The sequence below is a fragment of the Orycteropus afer genome, unplaced genomic scaffold (genome assembly GCF_000298275.1).
Source record: "Orycteropus afer afer isolate SDZICR_OR568_19922 unplaced genomic scaffold, OryAfe1.0 scaffold00344, whole genome shotgun sequence".
In the NCBI taxonomy this organism is placed as follows: domain Eukaryota; kingdom Metazoa; phylum Chordata; class Mammalia; order Tubulidentata; family Orycteropodidae; genus Orycteropus; species Orycteropus afer.
Window position 1 is genome coordinate 268,782 of NW_006921931.1, and position 22,467 is coordinate 291,248.

Below are 22,467 nucleotides of genomic sequence, written 5' to 3' on the forward strand. Positions count from 1 at the left end.
TCAACAAAAAATAAAATATTTTTTAAAAGGAGGAGAAACTTGTGAAGAGCAATTCTGAAATCAAGCCAGGCCACATGTCACCAGTTTCTTCATCAGGGCCCAGTATTACTCTCTGGTAGTGGTTGTCCATGGGTTTGACTCAGACCCACAGGCTCTTGGCTCTATACTCTCAGTCATCCTTCCTGTTTCTTAAGAATGAACAATGTTTTGCAGCTGTGTAGACTTCTCAGCCTTCTTCCTCTTCATAGGAAAGATTTCTTTTCATTCTGAACTCTCTCTATCCCTTTCAATTGAAGCTAACATAATTCTTTCAAAAACTTTTTGGATTTCTTATATATCAAATTATAATCTACTCTGTTAGACAAAAGCTACCCACTCTCATTTATTTCCAAGCTTAGGTCACCTGCGAGGTTACTGTGAGATTCTTAGAAGTCCTGTTGTCTAGCAGAAAGGATCTAAGAGACACACACTTAAGATTCTTAGAAGCCCTACTGTCTATCCAAAGGTTCTAAATGGTATGCTCCTACATTTTCAGAGACCTTAACAAAAGGTCAAGGCGTTCTGGTGGCACTATAGTTAAAGCATTGAGCTGCTAACCAAAAGGTCAGCAGTTCAAACCCACCAGCTACTCTGTGGGAGAAAGATGAGGCAGCCTGCTTCTGTAAAGATTTATAGACTTGGAAACCCTATAAGTCAGTTCTGTAGGGTTGCTATGATCTGGAATAGATCTTGATGGTAGTGGGTTTCTTTGGTAACAAAGGATCTTACAACCATACTCTTGACTTCATCTATATCTGAGACCATATTTTAGTGGTAACACCCTGGATTTGATCTTTGCCCTTGGGTCTTTTCTTACTTTGACCATCTTTTCCTGGGCTCTCTTTATTTCCTAAATTTTACTCAAAAAATAAACAGTTCATTCTTTACTTCATCTTTATATTTTCCTATATTATCATAGTCAAGCAGAAGAAACCAATTAGCACTTTCAGCATTTCTTCCCAGAAATCATCTTAGCCAGATCCACAAGTTCACCTTTCTATTTTCTACATTGAAAAGTTCCCTTTCTATTTTCCACATTGCTACAAGTGATGATCTCACTTAATTTGTCTGCCAGTGAGTATCTCAGATGCTCTTTTCCCCAGCTTCTGATAACAGTTTAATCTGTTCTTCAGCTTCTGCCTATCAACAGTCCCAAAGCAAATGCTAAAGTTTTAGGTTATTCTTGCAACACAACACCTTGAGTACTGTGATACTTGATCTCCAAAGCAAATCCTGATGAACATCTCCTCGTATTTATGCTCTTGTGTGATTCCCCATATTGAATCTGGGCTGGCCTGTGACTCATATAGTGGAAGTACACTGCATGAGCTTTGGACACAACCTTTAAGAGGACTGTCAGTTTCTACTTCCTCCTTTTTTAGAATGCTCACTTCCGAGAGTCCTGAGCTGTCAGGTAGGAAGTCCAACTACCCTTATGGAGAAACAAGGCGCGAAGCCCAGAGATCACATGGAGAGAAAAAAAATCAGCTGTCCCAGTCCAGCCGACTGGTGGCTCCAGCCCCATCCTCCACATAACCACAACTGCATTCTGAATTCTCAAACAAGACCAACAGGAGAGCTGCTCAGCTAAGCTCAATCCACCCACAGAACCACAAAGGATAATAAAATGGTTATTTTAAGCTGCTAAGTTTTAGGGCTATTTGTTACACAGCAATAGATAACTAAAACAACTCTAAACACAATTACATTTTATTTTAAATCATTCATGTATCATTACTGTCATTAAATGCTAATTATGTAAAAATTCTATTATAACAACATGATTAACAATTTTTCTGAAATTAAGGCAAGGAAGAAAAGTTTAAAGTCTAAATAAATATTAGTTTATGAATTATAAATATCTTTTCTTTCTTTCTCACTTGTCCAAATATTACTAGCCCATCAACAGAACCCCTGATGTGCTCAATAACCATTCAATTCAGTTGTCTTCCACATTCTGCAGACTTTCAGTCATATAAAAACCATAACTTTATGCATATTTTTCAATTTGATCATTTTGAAGATAAACTCCTCAAGATTGAAAAACAGAACATATTTTATTTAACAGTTTGTTAGCTTGGTTTATCATTTTTAAATATTTAGACATATGGTCTGTGAGCTTCTATTTTCACTCTTCCCCACGAGTTGTTGTTGTTGTTGTTAAGTGCCGTCGAGTTGTTTCCGACTCATAGCGACCCCATGCACAGCAGAACGAAACACTGCCCGATCCCACGCCAGCCCCACAATCCCTGCTATACTTGAGCCCATCATCACAGCCACTGTATCAATCCATCTCCTTGAAGGCCTCCCCCTCTTTCGTCGACCCTCCACCCTACCAAGCATGACATCCTTCTCCAGGGAATGGTCCCTTCTTACAACATGACCAAAATAGGTAAGACGAAGTCTGGCCATTCTTGCTTCCAAGGAGCATTCTGGCTGCACTTCCTCCAGGACAGATCTGTTAGTTCTTTTAGCAGTCCCCAGTACTTTCAGCATTCTTCGCCAGCACCACAACTCAAAAGCATCAACTCTTCTTCAGTCTTCCTTATTCATTGTCCAGCTCTCACATGCATACCAGGCAATTGGAAATATCATGGCTTGTGTCAGGCGCACCTTAGTCCTCAAGGAGATATCCTTGCTCCTCAGCACTTGAAACAGTTCCTTCGCAGTTGACTTTCCTGATACTACACGTCGTCTAATGTCCTGACTGCTGCTTCCGTTGGCATCGATTGTAGAACCAAGCAACATGAATTCCTTGACAACCTCAATCTTCTCTCCATTTATTGTGATGCTGCTCATTGGTCCAGTTGTGAGGATTTTTGTTTTCTTTATATTGAGATGTAATCCATACTGCAGACTGTATTCTTCAACCTTCATCAGTAGGTGCCTTAAGTCATCCTCACTTTCAGCAAGCAAAGTTGTATCATCTGCATATCTCAGGTTGTTAATGATTCTTCCTCCAATACTGATACCACGTTTTTCTTCATATAGTCCAGCTTCTCGGATTATTTGCTCAGCATATAGATTGAATAAGTGTGGAGAAAGAATACAACCCTGACACACTTCCTTCTTGATTTTAAGCCATGTAGTGTCCCCTTGTTCTGTTCGAACGACAGCCTCCTGGTCAAGGTACAGATTCCTCATGAGTACAATCAAGTGCTCGGGAATTCCCATTCTTCTCAGTGTTATCCATAATTTGTCATGATCCACACAATCAAATGCCTTTGCATAGTCAATAAAAAACAAGTAAACATCTTTCTGGTATTCCCTTCCTTGAGCCAAGATCCATCTGACAATAGCTATGATATCCCTTGTTCCACGTCCTCTTCTGAATCCGGCTTGAACCTCTGGAAGTTCTCTATCAATATACTGCTGCAAACGTTTCTGAATTATCTTCAGTAAGATCTTACTTGCATGTGATATTAATGATATTGTTCTATAATTTCTACATTCTGTGGGATCACCTTTCTTTGGAATGGGCACAAATATGGATCTCTTCCAGTCAGTTGGCCAGGTAGCTGTCCTCCAAATCTCTTGGCATAACTGAGTGAGTGCCTCCAATGGGGCATCTGTTGAAATATCTCAATCGGTATGCCATCAATTCCCGGAGCCTTGTTCTTCGCCAGTTCTTTCATTGCAGCTTTGACTTCTTCCTTCATTACCATTGATTCTAGATCATATGCCACTTCCTGAAATGGATGAAGATCGATCAGTTCTTTTTGGTACAGTGACTCTGTGTATTCCTGCCATCTTCTCTTGATGTTCTGGGCCCAGGGCCTACTGCCAGGTCTGGAGGGAGACCTCAGTCAGCATTTGTTATAGCTGAGTATCCGAGATCTGAGTTTTCCGTGTTAGTCCATTATTACATTTCAGAATGTGTTTTCTTGTCCCTAGTTTCCTTCTAAGAGTTGTTTCTGAAAAACCCTCACTTTTTCTTGGCCAAATTAAGGTAAAAAGATCTGTCCATACTTCAGCCAAAAGAATGGAGTGGGGAGAAAAGGAAGGGGTACACAGGTGTTGATTGAGGAGATGGCAGCAGCTGCCACTTCTTGAAGACGGGGAAGGCAGGATGTGTGGATGGCCAGGACAGGATCTGTCTCTGCTCACAGGCCTGGGCCAGCAAGTGACCTGGACCTGAAGATGGGACCCGTCTGCAGCTGTGTGCCACTCACTGCCTGTCAGGCTCTCTCCCAATGGTCTATGGGGCTGCTGTGGGCACGACCCTCAAAGCATTGTCTAGGAGAGTCATCAGGGTCTAGGCTCTCAGCTCCCATATGGAAAGCACATAGCTTGGGTTCGTGTCCTCCTTCTGTGCCTTTCTAACCTGGGGGCCTCAGGCAAGTTACTTAATCCTCTAACACAAAATTGGATGATGGTGATAATGATAATAGTGCCTGCCTTCCTGAGTTGCTGTGAGGATTAAATGAGTATCACAGGAAAAGTGCTTAGAATGGTGCCTGGCACACTGGAAGTGCCTATGTTGGTGTTCGTCAACATAGAACAGAGTCCAGGAGAAAGATGGAGTAGAACGCAGACTTGCTTAAGGGTTGTTTCTGAGTGAAATTAGCACATTAAGGAGTAAACAAAAAAACCAAACCCATTGCCATCGAGTCAGATCCGACTCATAGAGACCCCTCCTTGGGTTTCCAAGGTGGTATCACTACGGAAGTAGATTGCCCAACCTTCCTTCCAAGGAGTGGCTGATGGGTTTGAACCACCAGCCTTCTGGTTAGCAGTCAAGTGCTTTAGGCATTAAGGAGTAAGATACAGACTTTTGTCAGCCTAGAGGTCTTCATGTGGCTCCAAATTGAACCAGGGGCCCTGGCCAGGACCACACATGCCTCCTCTTTGCCAGCCAAGCAACAGCCAGAGCTCTTTTCAAAAGGTCTCCTTGGGTCTGGATTAAAGTTTGAGTCAGCCACACTGGGCAAGGAGCTGTGACTTTGGATGTCTCTGTCTCTGGTTTGTCTTAAATGTTCATAATTTGTGCACTTCAATGACTTTTGTCTTCCCCCACAAAACCCCACTCTAAGATACACTGAATACTGGAAGCAGATCTGAGTTTAATGACTTCCAGTCACCTTTGGCATGTCCCTTCCCATTTCAGGGACTCAGTTCCCTCCCCTTCAAAATAAGGAAGCTGGACAAGATGATCTCAAAGCCCCCACCACTCAAACCTTCTGATTCCCTCACAGATAAACCTGACCAGGAGGAAAGGCCCAGCCCAGCCCAGTGCCCAATCCACCAGGGACTTACTAGGACTCTAGGGAGGATCTCAGGCTGCAAGTTTGGCTGAGTCTAGTTAACCTTTCCTTGGTGCAACATCTCACCCAGCCTCCAGGAAGTCCAGAGTCCTGTGTCAAAGCCTCCAGCCTGACAACACCTGGCTCTGGGATGGAGGTGAGAGAAAAGAGCCAGATTTGAGCAAGCACAAAGAAATTAAGACAACTACCCACTCAACAAAATACCACTATTCCTTTGAATAAGGAAGACTGAAGAAGAGTTGATGCCTTTGAACTGTGGTGCTGGTGAAGAATACTGAAAATACCATGGACTGTCAGAAAAACAAATCTGTCCTGGAAAAAGTACAACCAGAAAGCTCCTTGGAAATGAGAACAGCCAGACTTCATCTCACCTACTTTGGTCTTATTGTCAGAAGGGACCCTTCCCTGGAGAACAGTATCATGCTTGGTAAAGTAGAGGGTCAGTGAAGAAGAGGAAGACCCTCAACGAGATGGATTGACACAGTGGCTACAGTTATGGGCTCAAGCATAGCAAAGATTGTGAGGCTGGTCCAGGACCAGGCAATATTTTGTTCTGTTGCACTTAGGGTCTCTGACAGTTGGAGCTGACTCAACAGCACCTAACAACAACAAAAATAACCCACTTGCAGCTCCACCGGAGAGCAAGGGGGTGGGGAAAAGGTCAAGCGGGGGTCCTGAAATCCTCAGACCAGCCAAGATTTGATTTAGCTACTGGAGGTTAAGGCAAGTCTAGTCTCCTCCCCAAATCCATGCTGGGCTGCCTAGAGTGTCAGAGCTGTGAACACAAAAAGTGCTACAGTGGGTGCAGGAATGAGCAGTTTGAAAGCACATAACTGATGCAAACTAGTCTGAAGGCAGCTAGTCTGAGGTGGAGTCCCTGGGTAGCATAAATGGTTAAGCATTTCAGCTAAACCAAAAGCTTAGCGCTTCTAATCCACCCAGAGGTGCCTCAGAAGAAAGACCTGGTGGTCTACTTCAGAAAGGTCACAGCCATTGAAAACCTTTTAGAGCACAGTTCTACTCTGACACACATAGGGTCACCATGAGCTGGAATCAATTTGATGGCAACTGGTAATCTGAAGGCAAGGAAAGTTCTGAAGGGTCAGAGCCACTTGACTCATTATGCACGTATCACGGATTCCATGTCTGTGTCATGGCTGTGAAAGTGCACTTACTTGTATGCAGAAGGTTTCTTGGATCTGTGAAAGGTCTGGGATTGGGCCTCTGTGAAGGCACACTGGATGTCTGTGAGCAACATAGCCAATGACCACGTGTGCAGGCATTGAGGCCGAACGGCTTGGGTTCAAATCCAGGTTTACCAATTACTAGCTTTGTGTCCTTGAGCATGTCTGCTTCTATGGGACTCATGCCCCACCCCACCCCCACCTGTTATTGTTGCCAACTGTCATCAAGTTGGCCTCTGCAACCACTCAGGAAGGGATCGAACTGGAGATCCTGCATAGAGTGGGGCAAAAACATGGAACAAAATTCAAAAACACAATAACAACCAGAATTACTGGTCAGATGGGATCTGGTGGGATCCCCAAGACTATGGCCTTGAGATACACTTCAGGCCTGGGATAAAACTCACTCCCAAGAGCTGTCTCTCAGCCCAACAGTAATGAGATTTACATGCAGAACACCCAAGCCAAGGTGATGCACCCACCTGCTGTATGGAGATACATCCCTTGGAGCAATCGGCCATGGGGCACCAGAGGGGCAGCATTCACACGGAGGAAAAGCTGGACAGACAGGAGTACAAAACTAAGAAGGGCACAGGGAGGGGGAGGTCACTGGGAAGGGAGGGGAGGAGAGTGGGTTAGGTAGTTGGTAGTTGGGGGGTGAAAGCAAATGTACACAAACTGTTGAATGTAAGACAAATTCTGCTCTGTAAACGTGCACCTAAAGCAGATGACAACATCTGGCTCATGGCAATCGCATGCACAAAGCCATGAAGTGTTGCCCAGTCCTGTGTCATCCCCATGATCTGTTGCAGATCCGATCATCGTGATCCACAGGGTTTTCATTGGCTGATTTTTGGAAGTAGATCCCCAGACCTTTCTTCCTAGTCCATCTTAAGCTGGAAGCTCTGCTGAAAACTGTCCAGCATCATAGCAGCACCCAAACCTCTGCTGACAGACAGGTGGTGGTTGCACTTGAGATGCACTGGCCAGGAATTGAACCAGATGTCCTCCATGGAAGGCATTTTGGTTACTTAGTGCTGCTCTAACAGAAGATGCAAGTGAGTGGCTTTAACAAACAGGAGTTTATCCCCTTACAATTTTGGAGGCTAGAAGTCCAAGTTCAAAGTGCCAGGCTCTAGGGGCTGGGTGAAAGTCCCTCAACCTTGGGCTTCAGCTCTGCCTCTTGTTCCTGGTCCACTGTAGCTAGAGGCGTCTCTTCTTCACTCAGGCAGCTGCTGGCTGCTGAGGCTAACAAGTCCAAGTTCGACAAATAGAATGGTTCAGTTCCGATATTACCAAACCACATGGCAGGTCATTAATTCAAGTCCCATGAACAGTCCCAAGATCGGCAGACAACATGGCAGGCTGCTGAACAATGACTCAGCTACATGCAGAATTCAAGCATGCTATAAACTACAGACCATTCCCAAAGCTTCTCCGTATTTACGGGAAGCAAACCATATCCCTAAAAGCAGCTATTCCACTGCTTGTGGCAGATTCTACCACAGAGTAAATTGGCAGTCTCATCATGGGGAATAACTACCACCAGCTGCCCAGTCACTCAAAGCCTGGCCCAGCTAAGTTGACACATAACCTTAACTGCCACAGAAGGTGAGAATTCTACCACTGAATCACCATTGTCTCCATATCCGTCTGTTAAGTGGGGTAACACCTACCTTATGAAGCTATTGGAGGGATTGAATTAATTAATCCTCTTAAGGAGCTCTGGTGGCGTAGTGCCTAAGGCATTTGACTGCTAACCAGAAGGTTGGCAGTTCAAACTCACCAGCCACTCTGCAGAAGGAAGACTGGGCAATAATCTACTTCCATAAATATTTACTGCCTCAGAAACCCAAAGGAGGTAGCTATGAGTCAGGATCGACTCGATGGCAGTGAGTTTGGTTTTGGGTTTATATAGTGTTATTATATAATGCCACCAGAGGTCCCATGTAATGTCTACCCTGTAGTAAATTCCCAGTTGGTGTTAGTCATAATGATTATGTGTGACTGTGTATTTCCACATCTACAAATGCAGATAGAAGGGAAAGGTATATGAGTACCTTTATGTCTTTGAGAAGAAGCCCTGGGGGTGCAATGGTTAAGTTGTTGGCTGATGACCGAAAGATCAACGGTTCGAACTCACCCAACAGCTCCACAGGAGAAAGTTCTGATGATTTGCTCCCCTAAAGATTATAGTCTTAAAAGCCCTATGGGGGCATTTCTACTCTGTCACATGGGTTCACTGTGAATAGGAATCAACTCAGTGGCACTCAACATCAACGATGTCTTTTAGTACAATAATGGACACATCCAGTGTTTTGCTCTGTTGTACATAAGGTCGCTATGAGTCGGAGATGACTCAACAACATCTAACAACAACAATGTCCCTGTGTGTATGTGTAGGCCTAGGAGACCTTGTCTATGTATAATGATAATAAGAATAGTTCACATGTATTGCATACTTACTGTGTATCAGGCACTACTCTAAGAATTCTACAGGTACTGATGTGGAAATAAACACACACACACACACTTACTTGTGCCAGTAAGTACTGGTGAGTGTGGTCCTCTGTACTGATGTACAGCCCCATCCAGGGAGATCCCCTTCTTGCATGAGCTATGTGAGATATGAGGATTCACACCATGGGCTGCCTGCCCAACAGCACCAATGGGAGGCTGTGAAGTAAGCCCACCACCCACTGCCCTTTCCCCAGGTACCCTATCATCTAGAATTGCTGCATCTTCTTTCCTCCAATAGGAAAGAGCAAATAAGGAGCCTGAGTAGGAGCCCACCAATCAGAGCCTTCCTTTCTTCCTCTGAAAGGCATGGTATTGCCTTGATCCTAGGCTAAGTCTCTCTTGTTGAGAGCCCCTGGACTCAGGGAGGGTTCCTGCTGTGTCAGGCTGTCTTCTAACAGTGTGTGCCATTTTATGCTGAGTGGCATCTACTGCTAACTCACTCTGTGTCATCCTTGGGACAGAGAGTGTCTAACACCAGCATGACAGTGAATTCTCATTGTGGATAAAGCTTCCACATTTTTTACCTGCTATGTTTCCTTTGGTTCCATTAACCAGTTTTTATAATATTTCAAGCGTAAAATGTTGATACTTGAAAAATTATGAATGTGCTTTTCTTTTTTGCCTTTATCAACACATGACCTTCATCTTCATTGGCTTGAGGCCTCTCTCTCTCCTCAGAAGAGACTAGGATTAAGGTTTGATGTAGACAGAATGCACAGAGAAAAAAAAAAAATGAGGTCATACTTGGCATCTGACATGCAAAACAGGATTATGCAGCAGGTCAAAAGTCTTCTTAACAGGCTGTTCTGTTGAGAGCATATTTTTCTGGATTCCTCTATGCCCCTCCTGGACTTTGGAGTTTCATGTGATGGGTGCCCAGGCAGAGGAGGAAGACTTTCAGGTACTTCCCCTCTGTGCAGGGGATTCTGGGAAGGGGATTACCGGGAGAGCAAACAAGGGGAGTCAAGCAGTCAGATCCAGCCCACTCTCTTCTCTCTAAGCTTTGTTTCCAGAGTGAGAGACCCAGCAGACAAGAGGAGGGAACCCCAGAGAAAGAGGCTCTTGTCTATTCCCCCACTTGGAACTCTGGGAAGAGGCACTTCACAGACTGCTCCCAACCAACCCAGGCTTCTGCCTCTGACAAGAGGGCTTAGGGCAGCACAGGAACCTTGAAGTTCATCTCTCACAGCCAACTTCAGATCCCACAGGGCCTGAGTGCTGAATTGTGAGCAAGCAGGCCACTCAGAGGCCATGGTGGCACCTTGAGGAGACTCCACAAGAGAGAGGGGAGGCCCTCTGGGCTGCAGCCAGGAAGACCCCAGGTGCAGTGGGGATGGATGGTCAATGGCATGGCCTGGGCTCTGGCCAGACCAAGATTCAAGTGTAATTAGTGGTAGAGGGAACAAGGGACATTGCCTGAAGACCAGTGAACACCACACTCAGGATCCCAACTCCTTCCTCCTTCCAGAACATCAATAAGCTGCCGTTGTCTGCCCATATATCCCCACAAGATCTTACTGGTAGAAGCTGGGGGCAGCAATCAGGATTGAACACTTTCATCCAGGAGAAACTAAATTACATCACTTAACAAGTTAAGTTAAACAGCCCTCAATGTTTGCATTAGGAGCTCTGGTAGCATAGTGCCTAAGGCACTTGACTGCTAACCAGAAGGCTAGCGGTTCAAACCCACCAGCCACTCCTCAGAAGGAAGGTTGGGCAATCCTACTTCTGTAGTGATACTGCCTTGGAAACCCAAGGAGGGGTCGCTATGATTTGGGGCCGACTCAATGGCACATAACAACAACGATGTTTGCATTAAGTAGAACATTTATTTTCCTCACTAATCATTAGATAACTAACAGATAGATATCTAACAGATCTGTCCTGGAGGAAGTGCAGCCAGAATGCTCCTTGGAAGCAAGAATGACCAGACTTCGTCTCACCTATTTTGGTCATGTTGTCAGAAGGGACCATTCCCTGGAGAAGGATGTCATGCTTGGTAGGGTGGAGGGTCGGCGAAAGAGGGGGAGGCCTTCAAGGAGATGGATTGATACGGTGGCTGCGATGATGGGCTCAAGTATAGCAGGGATTGCGGGGCTGGCGCGGGATCGGGCAGTGTTTCGTTCTGCTGTGCATGGGGTCGCTATGAGTTGGAAATGACTCGACGTCACTTAACAACAACAACAACAATCATTAGATGGGGCGTGGGAGAAAGGCCAAATGATAGACAAAGAAAAGAAATTACCTCTTTCTGAACAGATGATTGTAGTGTGGATTAAGTTTTCAACCCTGTGACACACAGAAAAATAGAGGACCCATCACTGCCTCCAGCTGGTCTTTCCCACTAAAAACAATTACCCCAAAACCAAAAAATGAAAAAACCTCACTGCCATCCAATTGATTCTGACTCATATTGGGTCTACAAGGCAGTAAATCTTTACAGAAGTAGATTGCCCAATCTTTTTTCCACAGAGTTGCTAGTGGATTTGAACCACCAACCTTCTGGTTAGCAATCAAACACTTCAGGCATTATACCACCAGAGGTTCTTAAAGACATTAATGCCAGTAGATAGTCCTGGCTTCTGGATCCCAAACGGCCTCCCCAGGTGCTATGGGACATGGCCAGGGTAGATTGGGACAAGGATGCCCTTCAACCCAGGGCTCATATCAGCCTTCATGGACTCCCACACAGCCTTCACTCCTGGTGGATCTGTATGTTTTTTGGGGAAAGGAGCAGGTTTGAAGTCCCTGTTTTCCAGGCCCTTCGTGTTTGCATTTAGGGCTTCCAGCCCTGGTCAGTGTCTGTTCAGATCCCTCTTTCCCCGATCCTTTTCCTGCCCACGGTGCTGGGAATGTGGGGTGTGAATTGAGTAGTGAGCTGGTTCAGTGTCCTGCACACAGTGGGTATGTGGGTTTAGGGGGTGGAGGTGGGGTCAGCAGTGCAGAGAGCAATGTTGCCATCTGCTGGCGCCACACGGAGAAACAGCCCAGATGGGGAACCATGCTCTGTTAGCCTTGGATGGAAGAACGTTGAAATATCACTTTCCATTTTCCAAACATCTCTGAGGCAGTTTCTCACCTATCACCTTGTTTTGTCATCTGGTACCAAGGTCCCCAGCCACTCCTCAGAAAGAAGGTTGGGCAATCTACTTCTGTAGATACTGCCTCGGAAACCCAAGGAGGGGTCACTATGAGTCAGGTCTGACTCGACGGCAGTGAGTTTGGTTTATCAAGGTCCCTGGGTGGTGGAAATGGGTTTGCACTCAACTACTAACCTCAAGGTTGTTTGTCAAACCCACCAACGGAAGAAAAGGCCTGGTGATCTCTTTATGATTATAGCCAAGAAACCCCTATGGGGCAGTTCTTTTCTGGAGTTCAAACATATGGGCTCATTAAGAGTCAGAGTTGACTCCACAGCAATTAACAACAACAACAACAAATGCTAGTTAGAGCGAGATCATCATCTGATTTTATGGATGAGGAAACTGAGACCCAAGAAAGAATGTTGTTACAAAACAAAATTTGTATGAAGTGTTTGATGGGAAACCAATCTACTCTGTGGAACTTCCACTCAAATCACAATTTTTTTTTTTAATTTTAAAAAAAAGAGAGAGTAGAATGTTATCTGAGGTCATGTGATTGGGTGTCATTTAAAGGTCACACTTAGTTTCCTGCCTCTGTGCCATTATTCAGACCAGGATGTCCCAGGACTAGGATGTCCTACTTATGAAGAAGTTTTATGGAGCTCTCTCCAGCAGGAAGGGAGATGGAGTGAGGAGAAGGCATGTACATCTCTGCTGGGACTAGGGCACCAGACAATAGCTCAGGGCCTGATGTATATACACAATGACTCCATTTCCTAAGTACTCACACATGTTATTACTGCACAAGACATTTCAGACATTTCAGCAGCATTTTCTGAAATGCAACAAGGGCAGATTGGCTGCCTATCCTGCTTAACTGGGCTCTTCCATATCCCAGAGTGTCCATCCCACCTGAGCCCATCTTGGTCCCTACACAGAGTTCTCAGGCTTACTGTGTCTCTAGATAATCCAGCCTCTGGTTCCCAGGTCTGTATCCTCGATCTGACCTGCAGCCTGGTGGGCAGGACTTCCCCAGTCACAGGCTACCCTCCAAATTTCCCAGATTCCCCACACTCCTCCATGCCCTAGGACCTGTATCACAGACCTAACTGACAAGGGTGCCCAAACTGTACCAGGGTCTGCCCACCCCTGCCCCATCACTGCTGCTGAGTCAGTTCCCCTAGGTCATCTTCCCCAGAACTGCTGTAAGTAACTGCTCAACAGTGAGAGACAACAGATGACAGAGTCGAGGCTGAATCTGAGGCCACTGTCCTCCAAAGGCACTATCCAGAGGTAGCCACACCTACCCAATTCTCCACTTCTTAATCACATCACTAATAAAACATCTCTAAGGTGAATTACAGGGAGCTCTGGTAGCATATGCCTAAGGCACTTGACTGCGAACCAGAAGGCTGGCGGTTCAAACCCACCAGCCACTCCTCGGAAGGAAGGTTGGGCAATCTACTTCCGTAGTGATACAGCCTCAGAAACCCAAGGAGGGGTCGCTATGAGTCAGGGCCGACTCAACGGCACACAACAACAACAAGGTGGATTACAGAGCAAAATATGAAGCCATGAAAAAGCAGTTAAAGAAAAAAATTACTGAACTGATCTCAGAATGGGCAATAACCTTCCAAGCTAAGAAAAGCTTACACTGGGAGAAACGTGGCTTTTCATAAAGTGGAAACTTCTGCACATCAAAATACTTCAGAATGAAAGCCAAGCAGGAGAAAAGTGTCCACAGCACCAGGGTTGACATATTTAACAAACTTCTTTCCATGAACTATCTTCTAATATCCTTAGCTGCTTTTCTTTTCTGGCCATTAGGTTGTTGTATTTTGTTTGTTTTTTGTTTTGTTTTGCTTTTTATGTTTAACAGGAAAAGATTGCATATATTGAACTCTTTGGATTTTGAACCTGTGAGTGTATTATCTATTAAATAAAAAAGGAAAAAAAAAAGAGCTATATTTTAAATCAAATCAACAATCAAACAAACAATTTTCATTGATTCTACTTGATGAATGCAAATTTAACACCAAAAAAAAAAAAAAGAAGAAGAAGAACATTCCAAAGGGGAATTTCTGTCTCAACCCAGACAAGAGAAAAACAGAGTTGTGAATAGACAGTTTGTCTTCAGCAACCTCTCCTCTGCTTTCTGCTTCCTGCTTCCTTGTTCCACTCCCAAGCACCTATTTCCCAAAGTCCTCCTGCCTCTCCTTCACTCTCCTTCTCCCATCATCCGATTCCGCTCTCGGGTGGGCTTTCATGAATCCATCCATGCTAACAAAAGAGCTGCCTTAAGAAGCTGCCCCTGTAGGCAGCTTGAAGAAGCAAGAACAAAGCCCTAGACTTCGGGTTAGATCACCATGTTTTATTCTGACTCCAACCCTGCATGCTTTCCCACTGCTAAACACTTGATATGTAGCAGGTCAGGACAGGGTGATTACATAACCTCGCTAGTGCAAGCTTTGAAGGAGTGTTAAAGGTTGTTGGTGGTGCTGTTCATCCAAGAGAATCTAAAAGGGCTGAGTCCCGGGTTAGGGCCATAGGATGAGTCATTGGACACAAAGCAGGTGGTAAGAGTCAGCTCCCAAGCGCCAACATCCCTGAAGCCATTTTTTTAAACAGCAGGGGCAGTTGGAGTCAGTATGGGGACCTTTTCTGTGGGCTCCTCTAAGGATGGTCTGCATGAGCAGGCAGGCTGATAAGTGGCTGGCTCTGAGCTGTCTCTTTCCTGCCTTGGTCCACCAGGACTCCTGACTCTCCTCTTTGCTCCTGGTTCCTCCAGTGCCAAGCCTTCGCTTGGCCAAAATAGTCTGTAGGACTTGGTGGGAGGGGCTCTTCTCTGCCAAGTATCCCCTCCCAGCCACCACCTAGACCCCCAGTGGAACAACTCTCCCCCTTCCCTGAAGTGTTTGGCTCATACTGGTGATAATTTGGACCAGTGTTCCAAGCCCATTATTCCCAGGGTGCAGCCCTTGCCCCTCCTTCTGACAGCTGAGCAGTGGGCACCCTTACTGCCACAGCTGTGTGTTGGGGCGAACTCTCGTTGCCTAATCATGCCACCATATTCTTGCATCCACACCACTGGGTGTCCTCTCCCCTCTCATTTTGACTCAGCAGAGGCCAGGAAAGATAGAAAGCTATGGACAGGCCTAGAGTCCTATTTCCTTAGTGATACTGCCTTGGAAATCCAAGGAGGGGTCACTATGAGTCAAAATTGACTCAACGGCAGTGAGTTTGGTTTGGTTTTAAGGTGAGCATAGACTTACTTGTACTTACTTACTAATGTGTAGTAAACAGTTTCACATTTTTCACCACAGATAAAAATATGTGAAACTGTTCACTACAGATTAGTAAGAGAGCACAAGTAAGCTGCGCTTAGCTTGCTTATTGAGTAATCCACCCCCGGACAGGCCCAGGATTGCCCTTGCAGGCTGAGTATGAAATATCCCTGGATGCTGGTGGTGTAGTGCCTAAGGCATTTGACTGCTAACCAGAGGCTGGTGGTTCAAACCAGCCACTTCGCAGAAGGAAGACTGGCAATCTACTTCTGTAAAGATTTACCCCCTCAATCACTGTGAGTCCAAGTTTGGTGTCTTTTGTTTTGGCCACCCTAAAGTTGGTCCTGGGAGCTCTGGTAGCATAGTGCCTAAGGCACTTGACTGCTAACAAGAAGGCTGACGGTTCAAACCCACAAACCACTCCTCGGAAGGAAGGTTGGGCAATCTACTTCCATAGTGATACTGCCTTGGCAACCCAAGGAGGGGTCGCTATGAGTCGGGGCCCACTCGATGGCACACAACAACAAAGTGGGTCCTGTGCAGGCACCAATGCCAGGGAGAGCTTTCTAGGGTGGGGCCACAGCGCCACCTCGTGGTTGAGAGCCTCTCGCACATCCAAGCCCTACCTTTACCAAAGAAATCATCTGTGTGTCTCATCCTTACCCAATTCACTGTCCAGTCACTGGGGTCTTCCCAAGATCCCAGGATAGCCCAACCCTTGATAACTGAGTGACAACTGTCATTCTAAGGTTCAAATCACATCTTTAACTCCCACAGTAAAACACCTGGAAAAGGCTTGAGCTTCTGTGCCAGGGGGATTTTGAGTCCCTTCAGCCTTCTCTGTTTAGTAGATGTCTGAGCTTGGATGACTACATAGTCTCACTGAGTCTCAGTGTTCTCAGAATAAGAAAAAGACTTCAGGAAAAATCAGTTAGGTAATAAAGGATGCAGATCAGTGGCTGGCTTGTTGCAGGTGTTCAATTAATAATGATTTCCTTTCCTTCCATAGGGAGCTTTTGTGGTGTAGTGGTTAAAACATTTGGCTGCTAACCAAAAGGCCAGTGGTTTGAACCTACTAGCTGCTCCGTGAGAGAACGATGAGGCAAACTGCTTCCATAAAGATTTATAGCATTGGAAACCCTATGGGGCAGTTCCATTCTGTCCTAGAAAGGGGTCACTATAAGTCAGAATTGACTCAATGGAAGTAGGTTTGGTTTTTTGTTTCTTTCTAAGTCTGGGCATGGTGCAGGGAATATTAGATCCACTTGAACACGGGGCCAAAGGGACAGCCAAAACCCAAAGCATAGGACAAGACACTTCTACCTCAGTTCCTCCAAAAAATCACTCCCAGCTACTTCATCCAGCCACAATTTGCCCTGTTGACCCCCTTTACTTAGGGTGAACAACCAACCCACTTTGCTAGGGAATGAGAGATTTCTTGGGATGTGGGAAATTCAGTATTAAATGGGAAGTCACAGACAGACCAGGCAAGTTGGTCACTGCAGTCCTTATCTTCCCTCCTGGTCTAGCTCTAGGTCTTCATGAGTAGAATCAACAGAAGTTCTGGGGCTGTATGTAGCCCAGGAATCTGCATTCTCACACACTCCCCAGGTGATGCTTGCAAACTCCAACCTTTGAGAGCTACTGCGCCAACACTCTGTGGTTGTGTTTCCTTATTGGTTTCTAGATTGAGTGCTACTCCTCAACTAGACAGTGAGCCACCCAAGGCATGAATGCTCTCAATGACGAGACGTTGGAAATCACTCCAAAGAACTTTGGAAAAGTCCGGCTCCTGACCAGAATCTAGCAAGTAACCCAGCAGCAATGGGGCATGTGTTCCCAATTCAGCTTTAGAGTTTCCGCCTATGTGTTGCTTCTCTATTATATTCATTCTCTCTTTCTTTACTGACTATCTACTGATTGGCCACAGTAGGAACCTATTTCCTAGTGGGAGATAAACAATTTACACTTATATAAAAATGATCATTTTAGACAACAGTAAATACAACAAGAAAGAGGCAGACAGGGTGATGTGATGGGGAGGGATGATATTAGAAGACCTCTCTGAGGAGGTAATAGTTGACTGAGACCTGAAGGTTAAGGAGTCAGCCACCCTAAGATTTGGAGAAAGGTGTTCCAGGAGAAATAATAGCAATTGCAAACAACCCATGGTGGAAACAAGAAATAGAAAGACTAGAGTGGCTGGAGCAGAGTGAGCCAGGCAGAGAGATAAAAGTTGAGGTTGGGGAGGTAAGGTGGAGCAGTTGAGGCACAGGGAGCCGTCTAGACCACCGCAGGTGTTTAGATTTAATTCTGATTATGATGGAAAGACATTAATTGTTTTAAGCAATGGAATCATGGAATCTGATTTGTGTTATTAAAGGTTTATTAGGGCCCCCGTGTGAGTAGGGACCGGAGAGAAACAAGGAGAAGGAGGAGGACAGGGAGGCCACTGTAGTAGTCCAAGTGGGAGATGAGAAACAGCACATGCAAAGATTCAGGAGGCGCACTGGAGGAAGCTACCAAGGATGTGCTGCTGAATTAGATGTCGGGCCCTGGAAGGGGACAATCAAGACTGTCTCCTAAGTTTTCTACTTGCAAACCCAGGTGAGCAGATAATAGGGCCATTTCATGAAATGGGAAAGTCTGAGGAAGGAGAAGTTTGGGGAGGGAAAAATATCCAAAGTTGTTTTTTGAATATGTAAAGTTTGAGACTGTGGATGAGCCATCCAGGAGAGACGGTGAGTGGGCAGGTGGAAAAGGGTGGACTTTGTACAAAGGCCCAGGGAGGGATAGGTTAACTTGGCTCCCAAGCCAGTTTAACAGATTGAAAAGGTTACAGTAATTTTTAGCCTATGGGGGGGGAGGGGGGAGGCTCTTCTCCTTCTAAAAGGACTTCTCCTTAAGAAATTTTAAAAATTGATCATTAAAGTAAAATGACATTTTTCATAATAAAAACTGCATTAATTAAGACTTTTTTTGATTACAAGTGATAGAAACGCAAATCTAACTGGCTTATGACAAAAGTGACTTTTTTGACTCAGACTATCAAATTATAGAAAGGGCGTGATTGAAACTAAGTCTTAAGAGTCAGAGACTCAAACCCCTTCATATCTCTATATCTTTTATTCTTGCTTCTCTCTAAATATACCCTTTATTCTTCTTGTCCAAATATCTCAACAAGGCTAGAAAGATGGCTGCTGGGAGATGGGTGGAACTCTGGATTTATATCCTTTATGTTTTCAAATGGAAAGAAAAAGGAATTCTTTCCAGCCAACGCAAGATAGAAAAATCCCATAGCAGAACTCTGATTGGATTATTTAGGGTCATATGCCCACCTCTAAGAAGCTCTAGTGGCATAGTGCCTAAAGCATTTTGACTGCTAACTAGAAGGTGGGTGGTTCAAACCCACCAGCCACTCCACAGAAGGAAGACTGCGCAATCTACTTTCGTAAAGATTCACCACCTCAGAAACCCAAAAGAGGGTCACCATGAGTCAGAATCGACTCAATGGCAGTGAGTTTGGGTTTTTGTTGGTATGCCCGTCTCCGAACCAACCAGGGGAATGATGTACTCTGATGACCCAGACCAGTTGTGTGCTCACTGTGTTCAGAGATGCACAGTATGTTACCAGAAGAAAGGGGAAAAGGATGCTGGTCAGATAATAATGAAATCTATTGCACAAAATCACTTTTCAAAAATAGAACTGAACCCCAGCCTCCAAGACCCTGAGACCAGAAGAACTAGATGGTGCCTAGCTATCACTGTTAATTGCTCTGAAAGGAATCACAATAGGAGGTCCTGGACAGAATGGGAGAGAAATGTGGAACAAAACTCAAACTCATAAAAGAAGACCAAGCTTACTGGTCTGTTAGAGATTGATGGAATCCCTGAGATTATGGCCCTTAGACAATCTTCAAGCCTGGAACTGAACTCACCCAAGTGAGTTAACTTTCAGCCAAATGACAGACAGGCCAATGATGTGAACAATTAAAACCAGGGAGTTATACACTCATTAGAACAAGCAACCATACAAGATCGAACAGACATTTGCCCAGGGATAAAGCACAGAAGACAGGAAGGAGTAGGAAAGAAGGAGAAACGGAAATGGTAAACACAGGGAGCAAGTGGAAAGTGTGCTGTTCCATTGTGGAGACTGCAATGAATGTCACAAAACAAAATGTGTATGAATTGTTGAATGGAAAGCCAATTTGCTCTGTAAGCTTTCACATAGATTGCAATATAAAATGCAAAGAAAGAAAGAAAAGAAAAACAGAACTGAGACTCATATACCTAAAAGAGATCTTGGAAGCCTCACCAGCCTCCCATAGTCTCACACTCTTCTACAAGACCCTAGCTTTTGCTTGATCACATTTAAAGCTGAGAATCAAACTCCTTCACCCGTCAATGCATTCCACTTCTCAAAACTTTAAAGATAACTTTGCCCCCTATAGTTTCCACTCATTGACTGTAGTTCTAAGTTCATGTTCTTTCCTCTAGGTCAACACTGAATATGTCTATTCCTTCTCTCACAAATATTTGAAAGCAATCTGTATATCAATTCAGCTTTCTCTTCTCAGGATCCATGTTCCTTGGAGTTGTGTGTGGGTAGCTTGTTGTTATGGGAAGAACGGGGACAGCTGGTGGCCTGGATCATGAAGGCCAGGGGTTGTGGTATCAAGGACTTTGTGAGAGAGACGGGGAACCAATGTAAGGAGGAAAAGCTCCTCATTCCCCAGGCTCTTCCAGAGCATAGACTCTAACCCAGCTGTCTGACCAATGCTCCCAGGGAGCTCATCAACCATCAGAGAGAATTAAAACAATTAAAAAGAATTCAGCTTTGTAGTTTAAGTTAAAAATAAATAGAAAAGATAAAAATAAATCTTTAAAACTTAAGACTAAATGGAAATAAATAGAAAGACTATGAGCAGAGTAGTCTTATTTAGTTTTATTTAAAGGTGTAAAAGAAGTTTTAAAGGGAAAAAATATACTCATTAATGAGTTAAAAAGAACAAAATTTAAAATAAAACAATTTATTACATATTTTGTTATTTATTATTATTTTATTTAATAGTCTTATCTTATTGAAGAATAATTAAGAAATATTCAGATAATAAAACCCACCAGTCTTCTGGATAACAGTCAAATGCCTTAGGCACTGTGCCACCAGAGCTCCTAATAAAACCATAAGTTAGATAAAATTGATTTTTAAGATTACTTTAAACATCATGAGACTAAAAGATAAAATAGACGTAGGTTAAGCTGAAGGCAGTATTACAGAGTCCAAGAGCCAGAAGCTCAAGGAGTATGTCTCCTGAGCCTCTGCATGTTGAGCTTCTCAGCCAGCCATACCCACATCAGAGCCTCTGCAAACCCCACTTCCTTAGATATCCGTGAAGAATGGCATTCAGTGGTGCCAGCCTTGGAATTGGAGGATCTTTGCCCGCCCCCTCTGGCATCAGTCAACCCAGGCCCTTCAACCATTCCTCCTATGACATGGTTTCTAAGGTCCTCACTCTCATGAGGTACCACAGTAGAACTATCTTCAAATGTGATTTTGCACATTTGGAATATTATAGACATTCATTGTCCCCTGATCCAGCAATCCCACTTTTGAAATAGTTTATCTATTCCAAAGACATACTAGCCAAATATTCAAAATGATGTATGAATGAAGATCTTTGTTGCAGCGCTATCTACAAAAACAAAAGACTGGAAATAATCCAAATGCTCAGAGGACTGGTTGAATAAACCATAGTACATCCATGTGCATGGATTACTATGTAGCCGTGATAAGGAAGGAGGAAGACTACTGTTTGAGACTTTGAACTGATCTTCAGAACATATTGTTAGTGAATAAGTGAGGAGTAGAAAAGCTTTTGAATATGAAGAGCAGGAAGTGGAACACAAACATATGTGTGTGTGTTTGCTTACATTTTTTAAAAGAAACAATACAAGGATAAACCAAAAACCAATTTTAAAAAATGATTACTTATAGAGACAAGGAAGAACCAGGATAGAGGGCACAACTATATATATTAAACTTCTCTGAATTAACCTTGTTTCATAGTTCTGGTTTCAGAAGCAGGTGAATGTTTTAGATAAGTAAGTCAAAATTGGGTTTTAAAAAAAAAAAAAAAGCAATCCTTAAAGGAGTAAAGCAAACTGAATCAAATGACATTTACTGTGTATCAAGTTGGTAATATAGCCATAGAGAGAAAAAATACTTTTTATGTTAAAATACAGTATTTTGGATATAAGCTATGGACAACAAGAACCACAGATGGTCTTCAACTTCACTCAAAAATCTTATTGTTAAAAATTCTCAAACTATTATGTGAGGTTGTATGTGTGTGCACGTGCATGTGTATGTAGTAAGGTAAGCAAATAAGTAATTATGCAAAAATTGAAAAGAACTAATATTTTCAGGGCAAGAGACAAGAGAGCCAATATAAAATTAACAGTTATAAATTCTATCCTCTTAAATTTGACTTGGAAATATCACTATAAACTCAGGCTTTAAATTTCTCTTTATAAAAAATATCGCTTATTTTTTCCACTGAAAAGACTTAGAAAATATGGCAACCAAAGAGTAGCAAGAAGCAACTCTAGCACACAGGTTATGGTCTCTAAATAACATTTCTCAACAAGAGGAATAAGGCTTCTGGGAGAAATGACTGATTCCGATTTTGAAGGAAGAACTGTACAGAACACACCTTGTAACATCTTGTTGTACCAGAAAACAAGGAGCCCATTGAAGTTCTGAGATCATGTCAAAAAGACCCAGGAGCCAACTTAATGCAACTTCCACTGGACAAACATCAGACAAATTAAGCATCAACATTGATAACAGAATCAATTAATCAAGAGAACATAACAATTCTAAATATTTTTGCAACCAGTAACAGAGCTTCAAACTACATAAAGCAGAAAAAGATAGACTAAAAGAAGTACAAAAATCTATACAGTACTGCGTTGTCAGTGAAGGCTAACATGGGTATATGGGTGGATAGATGGGTGCACAGGCTGAACGATTAGGTATGTCTATGAAATGGGGAGTGTATCCAAGAACATATATAGGGTTGGCAGACAA